This window comes from Adiantum capillus-veneris, chromosome 12, assembly GCF_014529385.1.
Source record: "Adiantum capillus-veneris isolate H3 chromosome 12, ASM1452938v2, whole genome shotgun sequence".
NCBI classification, from domain to species: Eukaryota; Viridiplantae; Streptophyta; class Polypodiopsida; order Polypodiales; family Pteridaceae; genus Adiantum; species Adiantum capillus-veneris.
The window spans coordinates 51,035,429-51,058,489 of record NC_140942.1 but is presented as its reverse complement, the minus strand read 5'-3'; the positions used below and the strand labels follow the sequence as shown (position 1 = coordinate 51,058,489).

The window sequence follows — 23,061 nt, the reverse complement described above, 5'->3', positions numbered from 1 at the left end:
CAGGCAAAATCTGTTGATTTTAGCCTCTAGATCTTCCGTCATCTTCTTCTCAACACCGAGATTGCACATGACAATCCCAGATATGCGCTCATCGTCTATGGTTCGCCATAGCATGTCCCGAGCTTTATCAAATCCGTCTAGCCACTCTCCAATGTACACTAGGGACTCTGATACCAACCAACCTTCTGCCATGCTACCCTCCGGACGTGCCTTTTGACGCACATATCCCTTAAGCGTTTTCATGAAACGTTCTAAGAAGAACATCCATCTGGAATGAACTGTGCCAGCTATTTCCACCTCATCAACTATGTGAACAAGAAGATGCACCTGAATGGTTAGCATGGTAGTAGGAAAATGTTTCTCAAACATGCACACAAGCTCCGCAGCATTTAGTTTGGCGAATGGTATGGAGTCTACGTTGATCTCCTTTTGTGAGATCCATTACACCAGCTTTGCAAGTTTGTAGATTGTGTTACGGATGTCGAGAGACAAACATCCCTCAATGGCAACCGGTAAAATAAACTGTAAAGTATGTGCAGCAATGATATTAAAGTCCACATTTTATGCAATGATATTAAAGTACACTATGAACGTACCTGACACATTTTATGCCAATCGTGTGACTTCAAACCGGTAAGCTTTCCTTCTTTAGTAAAACACGTTCGGAGCGAGTGCATTACGCCAGTGGGGGTCCGCAAAGATCGAATGGTCTCTTTTACTTTGCGTTCTTTGGCTCCTGTGAAAATCCATGGTGCTTTAGGGAGTTTTATCGATCCATCAGACGTTGTTTGCGGCCAATATTTCTCCATACGATCCGCATTTCTAAGGTCAACTCTGGCTCCCAAAGTATCTTTCTTGCCGGTCAGATGGTCCCATAGTAGATTACCCACATTCTTGAATATGTGCATTGGATCGAGCAAGTGATTGATCATGAGTCGGGGCCAGTATGGTAACTCGTACCATAGAGATAGTCTCTTCATCCCTGGAGGCAATCCGTCATCGCACATCTCCTTCTGCTCTAACCATGCTTGTGCAGACATCCTTGGTGGCTCTCTTCCCAAAAAGCCGTCGCGTAACACATGATTCTCTGGAAGATACGCTTGATGACCTTCGTAGATTTGCTTCTTCAGTGAGGGCGCCCTACATGCATTCAGTCTAGGTCCACATGTGACACATGCTCTGTATCCGCTTGTTTGAAGCCCTGTATGTATACACATGATAATAGATCAACTATGGGAAAAAACAAGATTTACAGTGTCTGAGTGAGGAGTGTCAATAGATCACCTGAGCATTCTGTTAGCCCGGGATAGTCATGCATGGTCCACATTAGAATGCCTCTGATCAAAGCATTCCGTCGTCTTGTGTCTCGGCTCATATACACCACCTCTATGCCAATCCACAATTGTTGTAGCTCTTCCAATAGTGGACGAAGATACACATCCATATTCTCCACTTTATATCGCCCTGGCACAATCAAGCTTAGACATAGGTGCCCCTTCTTCGTAGTCAACCACGGGGGAATGTTGTAGTTGACGATGACAACGGGCCATACACTGTAAGATGTTGATCTTTGACCAAATGGATTTACACCATCCACAGCCAGGCCTAAGCGCAAATTTCGAGCTTCCTTGGCAAAATCCGACCATGTTCCATCTATATGTTTCCAGGCTGCGCAATCTGCAGGAATTCGTAGCACACCATCCGAAGATTTATTCTCCTCATGCCATGATGCTAGGGCGGCCATGGACTTACATTCGAAGAAATGCTTGATGCGAGGAAGCACAGGAAAATGTTGCAAAACCTTTTGTGGAATTTTTGTCCCGTGGAGATCTACTCGATATCTTTCGGAATCACATTTCGGACACTTCTCCATGTCTATGTATTCCCCTCTGAAAAGAATGCAGTCATTAGGACAAGCGTGGATAGAATTGTAGTCCATCCCCAAGTTTCGCAAAATCTAACGTAAATAAGCGTGGACTTGATCTAACGTAAATAAGCGTAAATCTAAATAAAGGTAAATCTAACTAAAAATAAACCTAAATCTAATTTAACATAAGTCTACATCTAACCTAATCTTTAACGTCTTTTGGGATAGTTTCTTACGACGTTAAAACTCTCTTCTTCTTGTGTGTGTGTGTGTGTGGGGGGGGGGGGGTAAACCTAAATAAACCTAAGTCTAATCTAATATAACATAAATCTAAATCTAACGTAAATTATGTTATATTAAAAACAAAGAACTAAACTAACAGGGATTATAAGAACCTTAAAACTTATTTTTCACATAACTCGGCAAGAGTTGGCATTCTCATCACTAAAGATGTGAGAGTTAACTTCCGGCGGTGACGCTACCTCATATCCATCCACATTTGACGACAGCAATTGGCCCTTTGGACCGTTCTTGCTCTTGTTACTAACTTTGAAGTTGTTGTTGAATGACTAGAGGTTGTCTAGATGGTCATTGTCGGGGATGTAGTGACTCTTGGCGCCCTAAAGATCCACCTTCTTCCCTATCTTCTGAAGACATTTCACCAGTACTTTTGGATCGATGGAGCCCACCATGAGTGAAGGCAGCAATACCCTAAATTCCATTGAGGGCTTTCTTCACCCGCTTCATGCAGGCATCGCAGTCTATGGAGACCTAAATCTAATCTAATATAATGTAAATCTAAATCTAGCGTAAATAAACGTAAATCTAACTAAAAATAAACCTAAATGTAATCTAATTTAACTTAAATAAACCTAAATCTAATTTATCGTAATTCTACATCTAACCTAAACTTTAACGTCTTTTAGGATAGTTTCCTACGACGTTATAACTCTCTTCTTCTTGTGTGTGTGCGCGTGTGTGGATGTGTGTGCCAATAAAAAGAGATAAATGGTATAACCTTTCTATCACCCATGCCAAGTATGATAGATTGGTTATGCCATTTCCCTCTTGAATAATAGGTCTTGAGTTCAACTCCTCGTCAGCTAGATCTTTAGGTCTTTTAATTTTAATTAGTTTCCTATGACGTTAAATTAGTTTCTCTCTCTTTCTCTCTCAATGTGTGTGCATTTTTTTGTTTATGCATGTTTTCTCTCTCTTTTCCTCTCTCAATGTGTGCGTTTTTTGTTTATGCATGTTCTCTCTCTCTTTTCCTCTCTCAATGTGTGCGTTTTTTGTTTATGCATTCTCTCTCTCTCTTTTCCTCTCTCAATGTGTGTGTGCATTCTTTGTTTATGTATGTGTGTGCGCTTTTGTTTATATTTGTACTCTCTCTCTCTCTCTCTCTCTCTCAAAAACTCTATGTGTGTGTGTGTGTGTGTGTGTGAGAGAGAGAGAGAGAGAGAGAGAGAGAGAGGGAGAGAGAAAGAGGGGAAGGGAACATGAGAGTGAGGAGAGGGAAGGAGCATACCTGGCTCTCCTTCCTCTCCTCGTGTGTGTGTGTGTGTGTGTGTGTGTGTGTGTGTGTGTGTGTGTGTGTGTGTGTGTGTGTGGTGAAGAAAGAGAGAGAGAGAGAGAGAGGGAGAGCGTTACCTGCTCTTGCTTGAGGGCGCTGAAAAACTCAGATCTGAGATCTGAGTTTTTGGGCGCTCTCTGTTATTTTTTTAGCCCAGCCTGCGACGCTCATAGCGACGCTTATAGCGATGCCGGGAATTTTTTTTTTGAGCGTCGCTGTGTGAGGGTCGCTAATATGAATAGCCTCTTGTAGTGAGAGAGCGATCAAGATTCCTTGCCATGGAGATTCCGTCTCCTCTATGTAAGATTCACATCTACTCTCCTTCTATATTCTATCCTTATTCCTTATGCTTTGAATCCCCTTTATTTCCTCTTGCCCATCAGCCATGGTGTTGTGACTGATGTGGCATATCAAACCATGTGATGATGGGGTTCTCCACTAGAGAGGTAGGTGCTAGCAAGCCTGGCAGTGGACTCTTGAGCTTGTTCTTTCTTGTGTTTCAAGTAAAATAAACCTTGTAGCTTTTTCATTGCCCAAAAGAATTTTGTAGGTTTGTAAACATCATCTACATATGCATCTGACCAACAACAAGATTTGATCCCAATGATAATTTTATATCCATATAAGTCAGTGTGATGATGAAGCCACCTATTATAGAGAGCTAAAGAATGCAACTCTGGTATCCAAGGCATGTGAGAAGAGAGACAAAGAGCATGTGGAATGGGTTTTCCCTATAACTCTTAGAGTAAAAGACTCACAAGTCACGTCTCGCAAATAATGACATAAAAATAAGAGTTGGCACAGATAGATCACTACTCTATTAGGCTTTAAAGGTAGTTTTGCGTATGAGAGAGAGAGAGAGAGAGAGAGTAGAAGAGAAGTTGAGAGAATTATGATCAGTAGAGAAGTTTCCCATGTCAAAATTCTAGGACAACATAGGCCCATTCCACATAAATATTTGATCATATCTTAGTTTACTTGGAAAATGTCGCTCGGTGTATGGTAAGACTCAAATGAAAGAGCATAGAGTGGGTACTTACATTGATGCTCAGTGGGAGAAAGAGGATAACAGTGTCAGCTCATACTTGAATGAGTTCACTAGCATAATTACGGACCTTTCATTTAAGGGACTCAATTTTGAGGATCAACTTAAATCCATTTCCTTGGTCGTAAGAATGCTTGTAGCAAGAGTCATGAATGTGACCTGCAAAATATGGAATGCTATCATTTCCACAAGAAAGGCCATTTTAAGAAATAATTTTCCATATATAAAGTAAAAAGGATAAAACCATTCTCAAGTTTGACCTCCCAAAAAAGTGTGAAGATTGAAGAGCTCAATGTAGCTGAGTCTCCACTAGCTGAGGTTGTTTCTGATGTGACATGGCCATCATATGTCTTCATATCCATTGCTCACTTGAGTCTAGATGCTTTATTGGCTCTCGATGAGTGCTATGCCAAAAATTCAATCATTCACTCATGTGCCAATTTCCATGTTACTCCCCATAGGGAATGGTTCTTTATTTATTCTTGTATGCATGGTTCAATCAAGCCTAGGTGACTCATATTGACTTGAAATTTATTGAAAATGTGAGGTCATGTATGTGTAACTACTGTTTAGACCACATAGGGTGTTGTATGGCCTAAAGCAAGGCTCAAGAAAGTGGTATGAAAAATTTCACAAGCACTTGCAAGTTTCAGGTTAAGTGCAGAGGCACAAAGATCATTGCTTGTATACCCAAAAGATAAATGATGGTTCACTTATATCACCTTGATACTTTATGCGGATGATATCCTCATTGCCAAAAAGTCCAATCTAGACAAGATTGCGATTTTAAGCAAGTCACTTAGCATAGAGTTTTCTATGAAAAATTTGGGAGATGCAAGTCATTTTCTTGGTATGCATATCAAGAGCGATGGGAAAAGAGGAATACAAAAAGTATATAAGGAAACATATATCGACAAGGCCTTGAAATGTTTTAATAAGCTACATTGAGTACCCTAATGCAAGCATATGAGAAACTTAGCAAGAATGATTCTCCCAAGTTTAATGATATGATTGAATAAATGACAAAGGTGCCATATTCATCACAAGTAGGTTGTCTAATGTGCGCCATGGTAGCCACTAGAGAAAACATTACATTTGTAGTGGGAGCGGTTAATAGATTTATGGAAAACCTTGGTAGGACATAGTATGAATTAGTGAAGCACATTCTAAGATACCTTAAGGATATAGCAAGTAGGTGCTTAGGCTTTGGTAATAGTGATGTATCCATAGTGGATTACACGAATGCAGACTATGTGGGTTTTGTGGATAGTCAAAGATCCACATATTGGTATGCATTCCTATTTGTGGGAGCAACCATGTCATGGAGATCATGTCTCCAGTATTGCACTTCATCTTCCTGCATAAAGGTAGAGTATGTTGTAGTTTCTAGTGCTAGGAAGGAAGTTGTATGGTTAGATCATCTAGTGAGAGACCTTGGCATTTATCAAACTCCAATTCTACTTGTGATAGTCAGAGTGCTATTGCATTAGAAAACAACCCTTGCTTTTCACTCCAAGTCAAAACACATAGAGGTATGATATCATGTGATAGGGGACATACTAGCTAGTAAGTGCATCAAGATACTCAAGGTTCTTATGAATGACAACCCTATAGATGATTTCATGAAGAGCCTATCCTTACGGGATATACCAGATAGTAAGTGCATCAAGATAGTCAAAATTCTTACGAATGACAACCCTATAGATGCTCTCATGAAGATCCTAGCCTTGGAGTGGCTTACACCACATTGCATTGAGATGATGGGTGTAGGGTGAAGCCATTGGAATGCCTCATGGTTGTACATATATAGGACACTTGGGACATGTTGTCCTTCAAGTGGGAGATTGTTTGGGTTCATGATATCTAGCCGGATGCATGTTACTAAACCATCACTAACTCACATATTCTTTACATAAATAGAGAATAAGGAGCGTGCGGATTACTCACCTAGATCTCCAACAAATCTAGGTCTCCTTCTCTCTTGCATGCATGCATCCATGCACATGTCCTCTATAGATACCTATCCCTATGAGTGGCTACAAAGGTTTAAGGTGCTCATTGCTTGGTGATCATAGGGTTCCATGGAGTACACATCTAGCACTTCAACATCATGGAAAGTTGTTGGTAATTTTCCACTTTTTTTTTGCTCAGACTACTTGTCCACACTTTTTGATAGGAATCCTCTAGGAAATTGATGGGAAAGTCTCCAAAGGAACCACCCATTGAGATGCTATTGTCATGACTTGTAGGTGAAAGGTTCTTAATTAGGCATGTACACATGATTGTGAGAATTTTCACAATAGTTTAGGTGTCATATAAAGACCACAATATTGCACTTCTAGTGCATCTAAACTTGAAGTGTTGAAGCCCCTCTAAGAGTTCAGTGGGACACAACTCTAAATGTCAAGTGAGAATGCATGCTAGAAACCAGTACAAAATTGAATCGAACCAACTTTGCATCTCATCACTCTAGGAACTCTCATCAACATGCCTATAGGTGAACACCTTACCATTGGCATAGCATCTTGGTGGTGATAACTAAAATCTTGATCGAGCATTCAACATGCTAATGTAACTATCAAAGTAGGGGGATTTGAGAAAAATGCAGGGAGGGGGGGGGGGGGGGGGGGGGGGGGGGGGGGGGGGGGGGGGGGGGGGTGGAAGTGAAAGGGTGTCTAATATCACTTATCATGACTCTGCACTACGTAGGTGAGAAATTTGGTATTTCACCTCATCCAAAAGAAGTGTCGACAGATTTCTTAATGGTATGAGTACTATGTCCTCTGTAGACCTTTGAACTCTGTCAATTTTTGTAGGTAAAAAACAAAGCAAGGTCAGTAACTAAGGCCAATAGATGAGGCATTAAAGGTCGTTCAAATGTCAATATTTGCAATGCTCAAAACCTTGTCAAGTGTCATTTGCTATATTTTCACTCGAGCTTATTGTAGTCATTAGTAAATTTCATATCTTTAAATGTGTAGGCACAGGAAGAGGCAATTAGCGACATTGAGGACTTTATGACAACACCTATTCATAGTGATGAATACTATCCACCAGGATTCATATCTTCCATAGATGCTGACATCTCGAATACAATAAGTCTTCATACCACTTTAATGCTTCACGATACTGGCACATGCTTTGGAGAAGGTGTTGGAACAATCCTTGGATATGACCTTGTTCAAGCACGTTCACTATGTTCCTCTCCCCATAGCTATGATACACACACTCCGACAAGTACATTGTACACAAATCTCATTATCATTATGAACACTATTAGTCCAGCATATAGAACCTCAAAATCATCTCATGAAAATTGAGCTTAAAGATAATTTTAAAAATCACATAATATCCAACATTCAATCCTTAATCAAGGTGGGAAAAAGATTCCACATCTCAACTCACATACCTTTGAATTGATTGAAGCTCTAGAACGTTAGAGTAATTTCCATTTTTGTCCTTTTTATGTCCATGTATTTATCAACAATATGCTTGACACCATTCGAAATCAAATTAGAAATGGATACGGATTTGGAGTTGTGGTGGAGGGTGCAGACGATCCAAACTTAGTTCAAGAAGGTCTCTCTGCACAATTCTATTATTGGGTGGAGAGGATAGGTGGAACTGATGGTGGAGCATCCACCCCTAACAGAGAAGAGGCAAAGGGTAGCTCAGATAATAATTCTAACCGTCATGATGAGCTTTCAGTGGTTACAAGTACTATTGTGTATCGATTTTCACATATATTAATTCCTTAAATCAAAATAGAGGTGGCATAGCCCCTCCCCCCCCCCCCCCCCCCCCCCCCCCCCCCCCCCCCCCCCCCCCCCCCACACACACACACACACACACACACATATATATGTATGTGTTATATATATATCTATATATATATATCTATATATATATATATATATAGAGAGAGAGAGAGAGAGAGAGAGAGAACTACCCCTTGTATGGGGCACATGTGTGAGAGACAAAGGTTTGTGTACGCTGTCGTGCCGTGGCACGTACATAGTGTGAAATAAAAACATTCACTTCACTCTTGACACTTCTCGATGTATGCAAATAAAAGCAATTATGTACATATTGTGATATATGTTGAAGCGTCTACTCTGGTCATTATCGTGTACATACCTATCCGGGGTGTCGTGGCCCTGGATGTGGTGCATTTGCATGCTTTTCCATTTGATAAAATGCTTAATTAGGTTTGAAAATGTACATATTCCAAGTGTTTCATGGTGGCACACTCATCTCTCCTATAAAGAGTGATGCGGGCAAAAAATGTCAAAAATAGCAGTTAACAGGGGCCGTTGCAGAATTGCATGGAAAGTGACCCAAAATGGTATATTGATGAAAAATGATACTTATCTATTATTTTTATGTTTATGAGAGTGATCCCACAAATTTAGGGATTTTTCTGACTCCGTTTGGGATTTTTTGCAGCAAAAATGGCATTTTTTGGGTCAAAAATGACCTGAAAATGACCTAGTTTTGGTCCAAAGTGGCAAAATGGCCCAAAAATTGACACATCAGCTGAAAATTCTGTGGGTAAGAGAGAGAGGGCTTCTTTTTACATAAAAAAACAGAAATTTTGGACTACTGTTCAATAGCTTCCATGGTTGCTCAATCTATGTATGCTGCAGTCCTGCCTCTTCGCAATCTTGTATCTAAGTTTGTGAGGGAGTGAATTAGGGTTTCCCCTTATCAAAATGGTGTTTTGGCGTCAATATTGAATCTCTTAAATCTCTGCAAAATTAGAAAATGGTCGCCAAGAAGGTGGAAGCTCGAGCATTCCTTTCAACTCCTTGATGTTAGGACTATGTAATTGGGGGCGAGGCTACATGATACCATGAAAGAGGTTTGGGTTTTGATTGAGAATTGTGCTTGTATGAGCATTGAGGTTTCATGGCTGAAATTTTAGTGTTTTTAAATGGTCTTGTAAAGTGAAATTGAATGTGATTCGGTGATCCTCTCATCACAATCTCGACTACGAGAACAAGCAGAGGGTTTGTGATAGGAAAGAGGGTTTGTGACTTTGTTGTCACGAATGCTCTTTGATTTTATATCACCCTTAGAAAGAGGTTGGTGATTCTCCATAAATTCTTTCTCACAAAGTGTTTGTGACTCTCATGACGAACTCGCACTGCCAGAGGTTCTGCACCTTCCCAACTAGACCGCACACATTCCGACATTTCTGGTGAACTCGACGCGAAGCAGCTGGGGTTGGGGTTCAAAAACTTGGTTTTAAAGGTTTAATTACAAATAATTAAATCTATGGACCAACAAGAGCAATAAGCATTCATTTTGATCAAGGCACAATGCAAATGTTTCAAGCATTGGCCATGTTTATGCAACAACAATAGGGCAGAAAGAAGGGAGGTTTCAGCAACAAAATCCCTTCAAGCTATTGTGAACAAAATGGACCAATTTGAAGGTAAAGATGTCACAAATTTTCTTTGTGGTTATGTAAAGGAGATGGAGCTACAACGGGTTCTAGAGGTGGACATGATTCATAGTTTTGAGCTTGTTGTGGTCCCCGTGATTACAGACCATGTAAGCGGAATCAAGGAGGAGCATGGAGAAGGTTGGGAGCAATTCAAATTATCCCTAAAGGAGGAATACTTCATGGAGGACTCTGAAAGGGTTACAAAAAGGACCTTTTTGAAATGGGTTGCAAAGCTAGAAGAAGGACTTTCCATCAACGAACTGTTGAGAGAGTTTGAGCGGCGCTATGCTCAAATGTTAGGAACAGAGAGAGCCACTTTGGATAGTGAAAAGAACGAATTGTTCCTTCAAGCTGCAGGTCATGAGCTCCAAGAAAAGCTAGAGCTACTCCTTAAAGACAAGAATACAGAACAGGGTCTAAGTGAAAAGAGGTTGAGGACGCAGTCTCATTGCTTGCTAAGAGGCAACGTTGTAGGGACAAGATGGTGGTGAATGGAATTACCTCTCCTCCTAGCACGCCAGAGATTCCACCAAAGCCTACTGTTGTGAGTCAAAAAGGTGATAATTCAATGCTTGATGAGCTTGTTAAGGGCATGCGAGAAATGAAGTAAAAGCTAACAAGTCTTGAAGAGAAAGGACAACTTGTTGTTGCAGGAAAAAAATCCCAAAGCAAAGAAGGATTTGTGCACATATGCATATGGTGTGATGGCACAGACCATGGCAGAAAGGATTGTGATAGCTTTAGTGATTCCTTAAAAAGAGACCTTGTGTTTTTTAAGGATGGCAAGATCCATCTGTGGGAGACAGGTATGCCATTAGGAACTAACTTTGGAAAAGAAGGTATGCAGAAGTGGAGGATATGGCAACTAGTCATGCTATTTCTGTAGTGGAGGCTACTACCTATGGGGCAAAGATAGAGCTAATTCAAAAGAAAGTGTTAAAGTATACTCCAGATGATTTTGAGGAGGTTGATAGCTTGTGTCCATATATGCAGTAGCCTCAGCCAAAAAAGGGAAGGTAACTAAACAGGTATTACATGAAGCTGGTGATTGCATACGCCATACAACAGGTTGGGATGACCCTGTGGACTCTTTATCAATGCATGCCTATCTATCAAAATGCTATAACAATGAAGCAATTGTGGAAGAGAAGCGCAGATGTGAGAATGGAGATGCAGGTCCTTCTACTTCAAAGAGGGTTACAAGAGTTGGTGGAAGAAAGGATCCAGGACCTTCTTATGAGGCTCCACCACATGTGCCTCCTCCTCCTGAGATTCCTATGGAAGAGGCATCTACAGAGAAGAAGAAAGAGCAAGGAAAAGCTAAAGCAAAAGGCTACATACAAACTACAATCTGACATTGAAGCTGGCACAAACTTAAAGTAGGTATTGGAGGTAAGTATTTTGAATAGCAAAGTTGAGTTTACCTTGGGTGAGGTTCTTGGCATTGCTAAGTGCGAGTTTCATGAAGAAATCATAGATATCATAAAAATAAAGAGGCAAACTTTCACTGAGTCTATTCCTCCACAATCTAGGGGTGAAGGGGAGTCACTTAAGGCAAATGGAATACATGTCCAAGAGAGTGATTGGGATGAAAGTGTGGTAGGATGCTACCACTCTTCTCAAAGAGATGCACATGCTAGATTTGTAGATGATGGTGATGATGATGAAGCCTCCTACAAAAGCCACTACTCCAAAAGTCATTGGGCAAGAGCTACAATAGAAACCTCAGTCAAGGTGGGTGATCTTGAGGAGCCATATGTTGCATTAATAGATCATGGCTCTGAGATCAATCGTATGCCCAAGAGTCTTTACATGAAGGGTAAGTGGCCGATAGACACAGACCATGGGTGGATGATTAGAGATGCAAATAACTCATCAGGAGAGTTGTATCGAGCTTGTTAAAATGTGAAAGTGACAATTGGTAATGTGAAGGATGAGCAAAACTTCTTTGTGCAGGAGATGTCTACCTATCCTCTTATCCTTGGGCAACCATACATCACAGCCGTTCACATGGAAACAAAGGTCTTGGATGATGGTTTTGCTTATGCTAGGGTAAAGAGCAGAGATGCGAAGCGAGCTGTGCAATTTTTGACTGTGTGTGAATCACGAGAGGAACCGCAATAGTCTTCATGAGTATCCTCTACCAAAAGTGAACAAAGAGTTCAAAGAGTACAGGGAGACAAGGGGTTTTGGCCATGTACCATTGTGAAGTGGGATTGCAATGGCACAAATAAAAAGATTCTCGCCTGACCCAAAGCGAGAAGAAGCTTTTTCTACAAGTTTCCAGGGAATAACAGAGCATGGGTCAGTATGTTTTTTGAAGCTTGAGGATATGAAAAGAAGTCTGCGACAATATGTATATAGTGTAAAGAAATACATGAAAGAAAATGGTTTCATAGAGGATAGTGAATACATTTTAGGTTTCTTTGAACAAGTTTCTCATGTAGATACTACGCTTGAGATTGAAGCTATAATGGATCCTAGCATGCAAGATGGAACCCACATTGTGGAAGTATTCTCTATGGAAATGTATGATGTGATTGAGGCTTTTGAAGATCAAAAAGATTTCAATGCTAATGAAAGACCGAAAGTGCATGTGGAGACCAAGTACAGAATAGTGGCAAAGAAAGTGATACCAGTGGCCTTACCTTTACCATGAGATTGCAGGAAAAAGCTAGAGCAAGCTTCTTTGCAGCTGAGTCTCAGGGATCCAAAAAGAACTGGATACAAGTTCAAAATGGAATCCCTAAAAGAGATAAAAGTTGGTTGTGAAGAGTTTTTAACAAAAGAAGAGAAGAAGAGTTTTAAAGGAATGCTTTCAAGACATGGTAAGGCTTTTTCTTTCTAGTCACATGAGATAGGGTGTGTTGATCCTAATGTTGTTGCACCTATGCTGATCTTTACTATCCCTCATGTACCTTGGAATCTATGCCCAGTTCCGGTTCTGAAAGTACATTTGCCAAAGTTAATAGGACTATTCAATGAAAAGATTATCATGGGTATCTTGGAGCCCTCTTGTGCGCCATATTCAAATAGGTGGTTCGTTGTGCCTAAGAAGAATGGAGCTTTGCGGTTCATACAAGATATGAAACCTGTAAACAAGGTTACCATCAGGAATGTGGGTACAAGACCTATAGTGGATGAGTTTAGAGAGGCATTGCACGAAGGTCAATTTACTCAATGGGAGATCTCTATTCAGGGTATGATCAATTTCAGCTAGATGTTGAGAGCAGAGATCTGACAACTATGAAAACACATTTGGGCCTGGTAAGGATGTGTACCTTACCTCAAGGAGCAAAAACATCAGTTGCACATATGATGAATGGGATGAACAAGGTTCTACGTGACTTCATACCTCAAATCACAATGCCATTTCTTGATGATGTGCCCATCAAAGGATGTGAAGACAAAGATAAAGATGAATCTATGGATTCAAGGGGGTGCCGTAAGCTTGTTGCAGACCATATCAAAGATTGTGAGAATATTTTGTCAAAGCAGCAAGAAGTTACTCTTACCTTGTCAGGGCAAAAATCTGTATTTGGTGTTAATGAAGTGTTGATTGTGGGGCATATGTGTGGTCCTTATGGTAGAAGGCCTTGTCCAAAAAAGATGGATGCAATAAAAAACATGAAAGAAACATGTACAAGTATAAATGAAGCTCGAAGATTCTGGGTGCTTGTGTCTTCTATCTTATTTGGATTCCACATTATGCACATGTAGCAGATCCCCTTTATAGTTTGTTGACAAACAATCAGAAGTTTTGATGGGAAGAAGAGCACACAAAAGCCATGAGAAAGCTAAAGAAGCTACTTCTTTCATCGCCAACCTTGAGAAAGGTAGACTATGCATGTGAGAGACCTGTCATTGTGACAGTGGACACGAGTCCTACAGGGATAGGATGGGCAGTAGGGCAAGATGATAATGAGGGAAAAAGGTATGTGGTGAGATTTGGAGCCAAGATTCTGAGTTCTTGCCAACGAGATTATGCACAAGTAAAAAGGGAACTATGGGGGGTGGTTACAACATTGAGGTGTGACAAGGAGTACTTGATATGGGCGTCAGTGGTTGTGGAAACTGATTGTTTGCCTCTTCTTGGAATGATCACAAACTACTCGACTCTTGATATTGCAATGCTGCGATGGATAGCCTACATAAAGTCCTTGAATCAGGAGCTCAAGCATATTGCATGGAAAGGCAATCCAATGGCAGATATGCTATCTAGGGTAAGGCATGAAGATGAGCAGGACATGATTATTGACGGAGATGATGTAGGCGCAAAGTTTTACACTATTGATCATGCAAAGAGTAGTCATGCATGTTTTGTGTCTTCACTTGAGTCCTTTTCAGAGGAACTATATGAGGATGAATGGCTCTTCATAGGTCGCTACTTAAGTACTCTGCAGAAGCATGATGATTGGACTGAGCAGGAATTTAAGAGGATAAGAAGAAAATCATATAGATACTTCTTGAGGGATTGCTACTTATGGAAGCATCCTAAACGAAGAGATGGAACACCATTGCGCATAGTATGTGATAAGGTTACTCAACAACAAATCATCAAGGAGTTCCATGAAAGTTTATGGGCTAGATATCGAGGTGTATGGGCAACATTTGCCAAAGTAAAAGAAAGGTATTGGTGGAAAGGGATGTATAAGGATGTGCCTGAGTTTGTGGAGTCTTTTGTGACATGCCAAATGTATTCAAATGTACGGCATCGTGATGGACTACATCCTACGTATCCATTAGCCATGCATTACAAATGAGTTGTGGACTTGGTTACAATGCCTTTGGGACTTTGGAAAATGAGCTATTTGGTGCTTGCAAGAGAAGATTTGTCTAATCAAGTTGAAAGGCGTGCATTGAGGACAAAGAGTACATAAGCTGTATGTAAATTTCTTCTTGAAGATGTGATCTGTCGCTATGGGTGTCTAGGAAAGATAACTGCAGATAGAGGAGAATTGGATGCTGATGAAGCAAGGGAATTCTTCCCTAGAATGGGTATCAAACTAGCTTTAACTTGTGCTTATAACCCAGAGGGAAATGGAAAAAGTGAAAGAGGGCATCCTCCAATAATCAAAGCTTTAGCTAAGGCTTGTGAAGGTAAGCTTGGAGAGTGGCCAAGGTTACTGCCATTTGCATTGTCATTGGCTATATGCCGATTGAATTAATGTATGGTCAAAGACCTGTGATGCCAATTGAAGATGTAGTTCCTACATGGAATGTATTGCCATGGGAAGATGGAATGAGTAGATAAGACCTTCTTGCATTGCGGATACGAAAATAGGAAAGAAGGCTTGAAGACATTGAGCTTGCAAAAGCTCGACTAAAGAATGCAAGGTTGAAAAACAAAGACAGATTTGACAAAAGACATTGAAGAAGGTGATTGGGTGTTGGTGTACAATAGTAGCCTTGAAAACCAGCACTCTACAATAAGGAAGCTTGAAAAGACATGGTTTGGTCCTTATGTTGTCAAACATGTGCATGGAAATGCAACTTACACCTTGCATGAACTATATGGGAAGGAACTGAAAATTCCCATTGCAGGAAAAATAATTAAAGTATTCAAAAGAAGAGGGGATGCTGATCCATTTGATGCGACCAAGTGAAGAGAATGATGAAGCCAACTATATGCAAACTGAGGATGAAAGTGAGAATATGGCATTTGACCATGAGTTTTGATGCTCTACAAATGTTTTTCTGGCACATACCGGAGGATGTGCAAGCTCAGAGGGGGTGAATTTCGTGCCGTGGGAGGTACATAGTGTGAAAAAAAAAACATTCACCTCACTCTTGACACTTCTCGATGTATGCAAATAAAAGCAATCATGTACATATTGTGATATATGTTGAAGCGTCTACTGCGGTCATTATCATGTACATACCTATCCGGGGAGTCGTGGCCCTAGATGTGGAACATTTGCATGCTTTTCCACTTGATAAGATGCTTAATTTGGTTTGACAATGTACATAGTCCAAGTGTCTCATGGTGGCACACTCATCTCTCCTATAAAGAGTGATACGGACAAAAACTGTCAAAAATAGCAGCTAACAGGTGTCGTTGCAGAATTGCATGGAAAGTGATCCAAAATGGTATATTGATGAAAAATGATACTTATCTATGCTTTTTATGCTTATGCAAGCGATCCCACAAATTAAGGGATTTTTTTGACTCCGTTTGGAATTTTTCGCATCAAAAATGGTATTTTTTGGGTAAAAAATAAGCTGGAAATGACCTAGTTTTGGTCCAAAGTGGTAAAATGGCCCAAAACTTGACACATCAGCTGAAAATACCGTGGGTAAGAGAGAGAGAGGGCTGCTTTTTACAGAAAAAACCAGCAATTTTGCACTACTGTTCAATAGCTTCCATGGTTGCTCAAACTATGTGTGTTGCAGTCCCGCCTCTTCGCAATCTTGTATCTGAGCTTGTGAAGGAGTGAATTAGGGTTTCCCCTTATCAAAATGGTGTTTGAGCTTCAATATAGACGCTCTTAAATCTCAGAAAAATCAAAAAATGGTTGCCAAGAAGGTGAAAGCTCGAGCATTCCTTTCAACTGTTTGATGTTACGACTATGTAATTGGGGGCGAGGCTACATGATACCATGAAAGAGGTTCGGGTTTTGATTGAGAATTGTGCTTGTATGAGCCTTGAGGTTTCATGGCTAAAACTTAGTGTTTTTAAATGGTCTTGTAAAGTGAAATTGAATGTGATTTGGTGATCCTCTCATCATAATCTTGACTATGAGAACAAGCAAACTCCAAGCATGATAGGAAAGAGGGTTTGTGACTTTGTTGTCACGAACGCTCTTAGATTTCCTATCACCCTTAGAAAGAGGTTGGTGATTCTCCACAAACACTTTCTCACAAAGTGTGACTCTCATCACGAACTCTCACAGCCATAGGCTCTGCACCTTCCCAGCTAGACCGCACACATTTCAACAGCGCGTGTGTGTGTGTGTGTGTGTGTGTGTGTGTGTGTGTGTGTGTGTGAGAGAGAGAGAGAGAGAGAGAGAGAGAGAGAGAGAGAGAGATAAGACCCTAGCCATATCAATGTTTTCATAGGACCATAATGTTTTTTTCATACAATTTTCCAGGGATGAGCTTCAAAGAAGTGACCAAACTTTCCTAAAAAAAGTAAATGTGGGTGGAAATTGGAGAAACCCATACTTGTGGGGGGTGGGGAGATAGATAGATAGATTGAATTATCGTCCACAGAGGTCAGATATGACCAATGGGACCAAAAGCAAACATTACAACGGTTGCACATAAAGCGAAAGATGACGATACATATCAGTTAAGGATTGAGGGTCCGTTAGGGAGATGAGAGAAGACAATAGAAACCTAGGGGGAGTCAACTGTGGGGAGGGCTGGTTTGGGATTTCAAAACTCCTAGATGATGGCTTTACTGCCTCGACAGACTGCCCATTTTCCTTGTTTGCGGGCTTCATATACCTTCTTGAGTTCTCAACTTTTGTTTTTGAGTTGTAACCGAGTGAAATCTTCTGCAATCCAAAGCTTGGTATCTTTGAGAAGACGTGATTGTTGAAGAAGCTCGAGCCGACCCTCTCAACTTTTGAATTCAAGGATGGCATGTCCACTTGGTATGGGCTTGTTAGGGCCTCCCAAAATGATATACTCTATCGCATTGTACTCGAGCTTGATCGGCTGGAGAGTTTCATTGAGGAAATTGATGCGAGCCGAGAAGTCTTTCTCGGTCATTTCCCATGCTTGAGGTAGTCCACCAATGCGGACCTTTAGGGCATTTTCTTCTTGGAGTCATCGTACTCGAAGCTGTGCTTCCACGCATGTCTTCACCTTCACAATTGTTGCCGAGTGGGTTGCGATGGCCTTCGCTTCAACTTCTTTCAATTTTTTGGTGGCGAGATCAACCATGGAGTCAAATCGTGCCTCAAACTTGCAAAGGCAAGCTTTGAGGTCGCGATTCTCTTCCATGACCCGATCAAGGGTTGCTTCGGGGCACTCGATTCGATCGCATTTATTCGGAGCTGTAGAAATGGCGGCAAAACTCAACCGTGTTTTCGCGAGGGTCTTCGGGGTCGTCATCTTTCCTATGGAGAGGTCAAAGTCTGCAGGCATTGATTCACAGAGAGTCGAACCAAAAGGTTGGCGTATTTATGTGTAATGAGGCTCAAAACTTGTGTGGGAAACCCCGATTCGCTCATAGTGGGGTTTCTTTGTTAAAATGTTGAGAGGTCTTGTGTGGGAATCTCCATTCAAAGAGAATCGACACAGGATGCAGTTGGGTCAAGGTCGGTAGGTCACCAACGCCCCTTGGGTCGAGGACAAAGTCGGCGGAGCATCAACACAAAGTGACGAGGTCCGCATTTGAGGCAGACCATCGACACAGTCGGGTCGAGGTCGGTAGAGCAGGTCCGAGTGCAGGGCTAAAAGGTCGTGGGCTGGGGAGGGGAGGGCAAAGCTGATGATTAACGCCCCCCCACAGGGCTGCCCTCGCCCAGGGGGAGACTGTGTAAGCAAGAAGTTGAGAGAGCTAGAGAGAGAGAGAGAGAGAGAGAGAGAGAGAGAGAGAGAGATCTCGGTCTCTGAGGAGATCATTTGATATTTGATTAAAGAGTGTTTCTAAATTGAGAATTGCTTTATCTAGAAAATAATTTTTGCTACCTAATCATTCACTTTGAATTATACTCAGGTGTTCCCTTAAGAAAAAGAAACTCAACCAACACCAAATATCAAATCCATCCTTCTCGACATGGGCATATTATTCGTAGCAACACAACCAACAATATTTCAAGAGCATCATTCAATACTAGCAATACAACAAGCATCAATTCACGAGACGATACTTTACAAGATTGTCGCCCATGGAATTATGGTTTATTTACATGTAATTATGATATCAATGTGCTTGTGAGTGGAGATGCTAACACTGATTACCCGGACCTCATATACTCACCTAGTGAGGAATATTACTTGATTATGCAAGATGATTGCAATTTGGTGTTATACCATGGTAGTCCAGAAAATCCAATATGGGCATGTCCAGATTCTAAATGCTTTAGACATGGGGCACATTGTTATGCTCGCATCAACCTAGATGGGACTTTTGATGTGTATAATAGTAATGGTAAGCCACTTTGGTGGACCCCTACTCAATGCAGTAGCGGACCTGGTTGTTGGTCTAGAAACTACCTTGTCGTACAAGATGATGGGAGCCTTGTTCTTTACCTTCAAGAAACAAGGGAAGCCCTTTAGGCTTCAGGCACAAATGTCCAATAAGCCATTGATTATGCCAACATAAACATTTATATACATCATAACTAAGTCACATGTTTATGTATAAACATATGACATGATAGTGCAATTATAGCCTTAATATTTTATATTCTTGTCTCATGGTTTTTTTGTGAGTGGGTTATATTGATAGATCCAAAAAACTACATACTCCTGTCATGCTCGAATTCAAATGTAGAGCGACATTGCTGCATAAGATTTGAAATGCACTCATGAACATGAGGAAAACTAAATGATGTTACTTTTTCTTAATATGTTATGAACATCCATATTAAGAGCACTTATTTTTCTGTTTAAATACTGCCTCTATTGGAGAGCATTTTGTGGTTGAAGAGAATTTTCACATTTTGGCACCAACGTTTATGTTTGTGTTGTGGTACTCCCTCCTATGCTAGCAAACAAGATTTTGGCCAAATTGGAAGGTCACCGTGGATGCTTAGAAAACAAAAAATTATTCAACTTTTAATCTCATGTGTGATATATTAAACTATAATGGAAGACCTTGTAAACATGTTTGCAGTATGTGGGCTCAATTTTGGAAGGATTTATTCAGGGGAAATCACAAGAGATGCTATTTTGAAAAGTAAAGGGGAGAAAAGGGGATGAAAAGAATAAGTGATGGGCGACGATGAAAAAACAGAGAAAGCATGCAAGTAAAAGGTGGGGACCACCATATGAATGAGGTTGGATGTTTCTCTTCTTTTATTGAGAGACACGCACCTCAGGAAACTGCCCGTCTTGGGCCTACTGGTTAGCTCAGCAACGAGTAGAAACTCGATCCTCAATACATTGGTGCTCGAATCCTGAGATGGAAAATTTAATAAGAGCATCCCAAGTTCTTTCCAATGTGGAAGAATTTGTGGATATTTTGTTTAACGAGAGGAGAACAGAGCAAGTATAGCATGAGGTATAGCATTGTAGTAGCTTGGACCTCTAAAAAAACTATGTCAAAAAAGATAGATATGGAGATAAGAAAACGTCCAGTGCATCGGAAGGGTTTAATGACTTAAGCTTAGATCTAGTACTTTCCACAAACATGACTACTTGTTAAAACTAAACACGGTGTGTGTGTGTGTAAGTGTGTGTGTGTGTGTGTGTGTGTGTGTGTGTGAGAGAGAGAGAGAGAGAGCGCATGCCAGGTGTCTACCACCCTCAAGGGCCCCTGAGAAAGTACTTGGCTTAGATTAATAGCACAATGCTAATAAAATAGTTGAATGATGAATGTTGAATGCTCATAACACAACAAAGAGTAGGTACTGCTTAGTGCACAATGAAAGATGAGATAGCCCTAGAGTGATGGGCGTATATACATTGCACGAGGGAAAAACCTCCTAGTGAGGGAAAAAATACATCGACAGTCCTAAGTGTGTTCACACATGTCACTACCACATATGTATGGTAACAAATCCCCCCTAGGAGTGATGCAATGAACGAGGGTTGGCACATAGAGTATAGGGAAGTGCCATGCCTTGAGGACATGATCAGTCCACAAAGGGGAATAAGCCCAAAGATTTGAACTTCTCACAAGACAATGCCTCTGTGAAAAATTCTCCAAGTTTTTCATGTGTTGGCACATAAGTTAAGCTAATCTCTTGTACTAAAAGTATCTCTCTCACATAGTGGTAATGCACCTCAATGTGCTTTCTGCAAGATTGGAAAACTGGGTTCCTTGCAACTGCCAATGCACTTTGATAGATGATGTTGGCAGTATCCTATCCAACACACAAATTAGTTGTAAAGCATTTGACCCATACACACTCAACCATAGATGTGAAGACTGCCATAAATTCAACCTCTCAACTAGAAGTGGCCACAATAGTTTACTTCTTGCTCAACCATGATATGCATGAGCCATTGAGGATGAAACAAAAACCACTCATGGACACTCATGTGTCATAGCAACTAGCCCAATCTGAGTTTGAAAAAGCATGTATATCCGGCAGCAATGATTCTCACTTGGGATAAAACAACCCAAGATGTAAAGTGCCACTCAAGTAGCAAAATAAACACTTGATATCTTGCCAATGCTGTTAGACCCTAGGCTATGCAAAAAAATTATAATGTGAAACTGCAAATTGAATATCTGGCCTCGTATTGCATATATATAAATATGGCATTAATAACATTTCGGTAAAGAGTGACATCAACAAGATCACCAACATTATGAAGACTCAACTTCATGTTGAGATGCAGAGAGAAAGAGAGAGAGAGACGAGACAAGAGACACACCATATACGCTCCCAAAGACTGATTCATATTGAGGATAAGATACAAATATATAGGTGAGACCAAGTTCAGTAGAGTGAGCCATATATAGCTCCAACACCCCCACTCAAACAAAGGTATCTAGCTTTGGATGAAAAAACCCTTGGGGAGATCAAGGGAAAAACCCAACCTCCTATACAATGTGAAAATATGAACTAGCGGTGATGATGTGAAAGTGAATTGTGCATCTATGTACAAATATTCAAGTGACTTAGATATCACAATGTGCAAATGTGGAGTGTGCATAGTGCATGGTACCTAAACGATTACAATGTCATATGTAAAAAGCTATTACAATAGCAAAGAAGCTAATCTAGAAAGAGTGAGGCCGAAGCAACTCCAAGCTCCGAGCGCAAGAGGATGAAACGTGACTCATTGAGGCCTTTGGCCAAAATGTCTGCAATCATCTGGTCACTTGGACAGTGTTCAACCATAATGGTTCCTTTGCGTACTTCATACCTGACATAATGATAATGGACAGCAATGTGCTTTGACTTATTATGTTGAACATAGTCTTTTGCAAGACTAATAGCAGTTTGGTTGTCACACCGCAAGGGTGTGCTAGAAAGAGGAGAGTGACCAATATCAACCATCATTTGTCGAAGCCAAATCAACTCACGAGCTACAAGTGATGCCGCAACATATTCTGACTCAGTCGTAGAAACTGCAACACAACGTTGTTTCTTGTTGGTCCACGAAACAACACAACCATTTATAAAGAAGCAATTTCCACTAGTAGATCGCATAGATAAATGTGAGCTTGCCCAGTCTGCATCTGTGTAACCCAAAAGAGAAAGAGATTGCATAGAGTCCGATGTGAGTTGTCGTCGATAGACTAAACCAAAATCTGTAGTGCCTTTCAAGTATTTTAATACACGGTTTGCAGCAGACCAATTCTTAAGAGAAGGACATGCAAGATGTTGTCCAAGATAATTAGCAGCAAACAAAATATCAAGACGAGTGTTCATACCAACAAACTGAAGACATCCAATCAAGTTAGCATAAGGTTGATTTGTGACAAGTTGACCGCCATTGTCAGAAGTGTTCTTCGTAGAGCTCGCAAGACAAGGTATGTTGGCTGAATGTGCACATTCCATACCAAATTTTTGAATGGTATCTGCAATAAACTTTGACTGTCGAAGGAATAAAATACCTTTTGTACGGTTCCGTTGGATTTGAATGCCAAGACAAGAGTGAATCTCTCCAAGATCCACCATATCGAATGCAGAAGACAATAACTTTTTCACTTGCTGAAGAAATCCCAAATCATTGGAAACAAGGATGGTATCATCCACATAAAGAGCAAGAATCACAAAACTGCTACCTTGGCGTTTTATGTATAAGTTGGGGTATGACGAGCAAGAGATGAATCCTTTAGAGGTGAGAAAAAGATCAAATTTTGTATACCACGCTCGCGAAGCTTGTTTGAGACCATATAGTGCCTATGGAGTGGAGCAACAAGGTCTTCTTTACCTGGAATAACAAACCCTTCTGGTTGTTCCATATAAATTTCCTCTTCCAAGTCACCATTAAGAAAAGAAGTTCGCACATCCATTTGATGAGCTTCTAAATCAAATTGAACAGCAAATGCC

The 23,061-nt window shown here is 40.7% G+C and overlaps 1 pseudogene; it reads left to right on the top strand.

The window, feature by feature from the left end:
- Positions 1 to 19,189, top strand: part of LOC147445730 (uncharacterized) — a 36,957-nt pseudogene extending 17,768 nt beyond the window's left edge.
- The last annotated feature ends 3,872 nt before the right edge of the window (positions 19,190 to 23,061 follow it).